Genomic DNA, 6,988 nt, shown 5'->3' with positions numbered 1-6,988 from the left:
CAAACACGCACCTGTCTCTTGTCTCCTTCAAATCCAAACTCAAAATCTCCCCGATGAGTCACTCATAGCCCACACTTCACACCTCACACTGATCTTTTAACTGTCTACTCGTCCAACCGTCACTTTGGTCGCTCTTTTGTTTTCCATTTTCATTGTTCTTTTCTTGATTTTATCTTGCTTTTCCTTTTCTTATTTATTGTTTGCTTGTTTCTTTTCTCTTGTTGTTCTTTATATTCTATGCTTTGTAAGGATTGGTTTTAATTTCTGGGGTAGAGATTTTACCATTAGCCTACAGTGACCCCGCATATATGCTCTCTTTCAGGTTAGGGATACGAACCAAGAGATTGCATCCGCCATTCTTTTTCCCCACAGACATTTGGTAAAATGGTTGTTAAAAATAGTTTGACTTGGTCAAACCAGGAGTGGTCTCGCTAGCCAGCCTCTCTTCCTTTCCGTCAGAGAGTCTGGCGTCGCAGGTTTCCATTGTGGGATTGCGAACAAAAATGCTCTGTTTGGGTTAACCAATCAGCCTCGTCTTGGGCGGTGCTTAGCGTTAATGCCCTTGGAAAATAGTTTCAGGGTGGAACTTGTGCCGAGCAGGCCTTCTTTATTGCACAATCCAAATTTTCTTCAAAACTTGCCATTTTCAGCGTGTAGCAACGAGTTAGCCTGTAGGTTTCTGCCGTTAGCTTTCTACGCTAGCTAGTTAGCGTTCGGCGGGAGCATTACAGCGACACACATGGGAGCGGAAGCCGCTCTGATTGACATGGTCGGAGCCAATGAACAGAGCTTGCAAGCGGGGGAGCGGATATCCTGCTGCCACCGAAACAGCCACTCGAATGGGAGAGCAGCTTTAGAGCAGGGGCGGGCTGATCCCTGTTGCCTGTTTCCACAGCGCCAGACTCTCTGACGGAAAGGAAGAGAGGCTGGCTAGCGAGACTAAACCAGGAGAGACCACCTAACATTTCACTCTGACAAAATAAAAAGTAAAAAAATTAGACGTTTTGTTTTTAAGTTTTGGTCTGAGTGAAATGTTCTATGGTCTCTCCTGATTCTAAATATAGCTGAATCGCTTGGTTAGCAGCATCTGCTTAGCAAGCCAGTGCCATTACTAAAACGATTTGTGGCTCAGAAATAAACATAATTCTGCACAGTCATGCTTTGTTGTCATCGAGGTTTTGTTGTATTGTGGTTGTAGCCTACAATTCCCAATCACATGGTGAGATAAGCATATCTCCCACATCCATAATGAATACAGGTTACAGGGTGCAGCACTACCAGACCGCAAATACACTATGGTTGATTTTGGTGCGCTCAGGGGCCACACAGGTGGAGTTGATCACACTAGGACAATACAGTGTGCGCCAAGATCCAAGCAACTAAACTTGGGGTGCCTGTTTGGGGGGGGGGGAGGGCTGGGGGCATGCTACGTTCTGCTGGTGAAATTCCTCGCTGTCAGGTGAAAAGAAGCACCTGGTGACTGCACATGTATCGGAGGAAGCATGTGCTAGTCTACAACTCTCCCCAGATCGGCAGAGGTGGTGGAGCAACGACCGGGAGAGCAGGGGGGATTGGCCAAGTACAATTGGGGAGGAAGAGCTCTGAAGAGCTCTGAGCCTGGCTGTCAATAGACCTTCCCACTGAAGAGCTCTGAGCCTGTCAATAGACCTTCACACTGAAGAGCTCTGAGCCTGGCTGTCAATAGACCTTCCCACTGAAGAGCTCTGAGCCCGTCAATAGACCTTCACACTGAAGAGCTCTGAGCCTGGCTGTCAATAGACCTTCCCACTGAAGAGCTCTGAGCCTGTCAATAGACCTTCACACTGAAGAGCTCTGAGCCTGGCTGTCAATAGACCTTCCCACTGAAGAGCTCGGAGCCTGTCAATAGACCTTCACACTGAAGAGCTCTGAGCCTGTCAATAGACCTTCACACTGAAGAGCTCTGAGCCTGTCAATAGACCTTCACACTGAAGAGCTCTGAGCCTGTCAAATAGACCTTCACACTGAAGAGCTCTGAGCCTGTCAATAGACCTTCACACTGAAGAGCTCTGAGCCTGTCAATAGACCTCCACACTGAAGAGCTCTGAGCCTGTCAATAGACCTTCACACTGAAGAGCTCGGAGCCTGTCAATAGACCTTCACACTGAAGAGCTCTGAGCCTGTCAATAGACCTTCACACTGAAGAGCTCTCAGCCTGTCAATAGACCTTCCCACTGAAGAGCTCTGAGCCTGGCTGTCAATAGACCTTCCCACTGAAGAGCTCTGAACCTGGCTGTCAATAGACCTTCCCACTGAAGAGCTCTAAGCCCGTCAATATACCTTCACACTGAACAGCTCTAAGCCTGTCAGTAGACCTTCACACTGAAGAGCTCTGAGCCTGGCTGTCAGTAGGACTCTCCTCCATGGACGCCAGCCGTCAGCTGATGACATGCTGGCCAAATGCCAATGGAATGTTCGCTCAGCCAAAGCACAGGACCCTGCTCCCCTCTCACATCAACAATCTGTCAATAGCAGGCGCTAGCATGCTACTCTGTACACAATGCTGTCAATAGCAGGTGCTAGCATGCTAGTCTGTACACAATGCTGTCAATAGCAGGCGCTAGCATGCTAGTCTGTACACAATGCTGTCAATAGCAGGCGCTAGCATGCTACTCTGTACACAATGCTGTCAATAGCAGGTGTTAGCATGCTAGTCTGTACACAATGCTGTCAATAGCAGGCGCTAGCATGCTAGTCTGTACACAATGCTGTCAATAGCAGGCGCTAGCATGCTACTCTGTACACAATGCTGTCAATAGCAGGTGTTAGCATGCTAGTCTGTACACAATGCTGTCAATAGCAGGCGCTAGCATGCTAGTCTGTACACAATGCTGTCAATAGCAGGCGCTAGCATGCTACTCTGTACACAATGCTGTCAATAGCAGGCATTAGCATGCTAGTCTGTACACAATGCTGTCAATAGCAGGCGTTAGCATGCTAGTCTGTACACAATGCTGTCAATAGCAGGTGTTAGCATGGTAGTCTGTACACAATGCTGTCAATAGCAGGTGTTAGCATGCTAGTCTGTACACAATGCTGTCAATAGCAGGTGTTAGCATGCTAGTCTGTACACAATGCTGTCAATAGCAGGTGTTAGCACGGTGGCTCAGTGGTAGAGCTGTCGCCTCACAGTCAGAAGGTCCTGAGTTCGATTCTCGCCTGGGACACTGTGGGCGCTGTGGTTGTGATCCCCCCCATATCTTCAGTGCCTACTGCCCAGGTGGGGTATCTCGTCGTAAGTGCCTTTCTGGTTGTGTGGAGTTTGCATGTTCTCCCCGTGCTCCCCCAGGGGGTTCCTCCGTATATAACCCCCCCACTAAAAACATGCAGAAGATCAGATCGTCATCGTCATCCGACCAGTGACGACAACATCCGAAGTTGGTCCCCGGGCGCTGTACGAGAAAGCGACCACTGCTCCTGGCTTGCCCCCCGGAGGAAAGGACATGCCTGGATGGGTTAAATGCAGAGGACACTTTTCACCGGCCACCGTCAGCATGAGTGTGTTGTGGCCGCATGCATGTGTTGTCTTGTTCGTGTGACAATAAAAGACGGGGCTTGTCCCGTTACGAGAGTTACGAGAGAGTAGCATGCTAGTCTGTACACAATGCTGTCTCTCTCTCTCTCTCGTAACGGACAAGCCCCGTCTTTTATTGTCACACGAACACCACAACACATGCATGCGGCCACAACACACTCATGCTGACGGTGGCCGGTGAAAGGTGTCCTCTGCATTTAACCTTTAACCTTTAATCTTCTGCATGTTTTTAGTGGGGGGGTTATATACGGAGGAACCCCCTGGGGGAGCACGAGGAGAACATGCAAACTCCACACAGATAGAAAGGCCCTTATGACGAGATACCCCACCTGGGCAGTAGGCACTGAAGATATAGGGGGGAACACAACCACAGCGCCCACAGTGTCCCAAGCGAGAATCGAACTCAGGACCTTCTGACTGTGAGGCGACAGCTCTACCACTGAGCCACCGTGCCCCTTGTCAATAGCAGGTGCTAGCATGCTAGTCTGTACACAATGCTGTCAATAGCAGGTGCTAGCATGCTAGTCTGTACATGATGCCCTCCATGAAGTGGATCTAAATACAGAAGGCAGTGACGAGGCCTGTCTGTTACAGGTCATGGCAGCCGATGGAAAATCTGTTGATTATGTCGGTGCGTCCGATCAATGCTTTCGAGTTCGAGGAGTTTTTTCCATGAGATAGCCTACATACAGCACGGTGTCCAGAAAGGAGGCTACATGATAACAACAAGGTAAACTGATATGATAGTAAGGCAATGACAGGATAATGTGTCCTTGGCACAAAGTGCAACTTTGTGGCGAGAGGGAACCTTGACAATCAAATGGAGATAACAGTGATTCATAAAGCACCTTCAAAGTGGGCAAAAGAGAAAGAACACGTGTCCATCCTGCATCAAATCACTCTCTTTTTTGTATCATATTGTAAACCTTTTTTACATTTATAGGCTGAAGGTTTCCTAGACTCTGGCATGTAGTCTTGTCTTGTTATATTCTTCAAACCTTTATTCAGGACATACTGTATCTGCTCCCTGCAGATATCACTGTTGCTGCCCCAAGCCCTCCTGTCACAAGATAAACACTCACACCCACACGCACGCACACGCACGGGCGCACGCACACACACACACACACACACACACACACACACACACACACACACACACAGCACACACAGAGAGAGAGAGAGAGGGAGAGAGAGATGTGTCTCCGCTGAGACAAGCCTAAGAACTGAGGTGTTGGACATTGCATCTGTTTCCTGTCTATATTTGAACCAGGGGAAATAGACTTACATAATAGAAATAAGATAGAAATACACTTGTGGATTGCACACTATAGTTCTCTCATATTGAGACGGATGTGGTCTTGGGGAAAAGTAGGGTACGGCTTAACAAAGTGAAGATATTGCACAAAACTTTCTCTCACTTCCATCTTCACCACACAAAAAGCAAAGCATTGTGGGGGCATTCCCTCCCAAATCCCCCCGCCGCACACACACACACGCGCGCGCACGCACACACACACACACACACACACACACACACATACACACACACGTGATGATGGATATCTAATTAAAAATGTTAAAAGAAACACACACACACACACACGTAAAAGGATTCCATTTTGGATTGTATGTGGTGCACAGACTGTCTGTCTGTCTGAGGGTCACCCCGTGATTTTCTCCGGCCTGTTATTATTCCATTTCCTCCCCGTGAACGGAAGGACCGAAATAACCAGCTGAAGAGTATGGCTCTCCGGGGGCCAAACCTTTGTGTCAGAGAGGCTGGAAAACAAGAGCGGATGAACGAGACACAGAGATCTAGGGTTTCAATTCAGACACACACACGGCTTATTACAGCCACGCACCGCACCGTGTCCACATACACACACACGGCTTATTACAGCCACACACCGTATGGCTCCACGGCCACAGACACACACACGGCTCGTTACACGTATGACACCGCGGCCACAGACACACACACAGCTCGTTACACGTATGACACCGCGGCCACAGACACACACACAGCTCGTTACATGTATGACACCGCGGCCACAGACACACACACAGCTCATTACACGTATGACACCGCGGCCACAGACACAGCTCGTTACACGTATGACACCGCGGCCACAGACACACACACGGCTCGTTACACGCACCACAGCAACAGACACACACACGGTTCATTACACGCACCACAGCAACAGACACGTGGCTCGTTACACCCACCGCAGCAACAGACACCGTGGCTCGTTACACGCACCACAGCAACAGACACATGGCTCGTTATACGCACCACAGCAACAGACACATGGCTCGTTACAACGCACCACAGCAACAGACACATGGCTCGTTACACGCACCACAGCAACAGACACATGGCTCGTTACACGCACCGCAGCAACAGACACCGTGGCTCGTTACACGCACCACAGCAACAGACACATGGCTCGTTATACGCACCACAGCAACAGACACATGGCTCGTTACAACGCACCACAGCAACAGACACATGGCTCGTTACACGGACCACAGCAACAGACACATGGCTTGTTACACGCACCACAGCAACAGACACATGGCTCGTTACACACACCACAGCAACAGACACATGGCTCGTTACACGCACCACAGCAACAGACACATGGGTTGTTACACACCACTATTGGACAAGAGAAAAGCCAGCACTCCAAATGTCTTTTTTGTTGATTTATTTCCTCCTCAATACACCTGGGCAGCAGCAACGAACGTTTCAGTCAGAGACCTTCCTCAGCGTTGTGCTGTGTCAGGCAAAAAAAGACAGCTATATACAGTCATGCCGGAAGTACAATCAATTAGGAAAATAAAATAAAACATTTTGTAATGTGCCTTGTCCCGAGTAGAGGCAAGGAACTATTTAGTAATACATTGAAAATAATACATTTAGAATAATGCATAGAAAAGTTAAAATTACAAATATTGTATAAAGACCTCCAAACGGAAGTGCTTCACAATAAGGCTCTGTATATAATGAGCATGATTATACCAGAACTTACAACGGGGGCTCTAGTGACAAGCTACTGTAAGAGGTTGGCTAGCCACACATGGAGCAAACAGGCACAGGGGTCCCAATGTTCTCAGCACAATCGCAACCACATACTTAAGAATACACCAATAGAGAACAAGAAAAAAATATTAAAGAAAACAGCTAAGAAGTAGCTCCTCGTTTAGGCCTTTAGGGTGTTCTGTGTGTAGGGCATGAATCCAAAATGCCTCCCTTTGTAGTAAGGCCCTGTCTCTGTCACCGCCCCTCTTTAAGGGACCAACAGACTCAATCCCCTGGAACCTAAGAGAACACACATCGTGTCCAAATGAATTAAAATGTCTGGCTACAGACGACTTTTCCTCTTTATTTCTAATATTGCTTTTATG

This window comes from Poromitra crassiceps (genome assembly GCF_964638095.1).
Source record: "Poromitra crassiceps genome assembly, chromosome: 12".
In the NCBI taxonomy this organism is placed as follows: Eukaryota; Metazoa; Chordata; class Actinopteri; order Beryciformes; family Melamphaidae; genus Poromitra; species Poromitra crassiceps.
Note: the sequence above shows the minus strand (reverse complement) of the source record.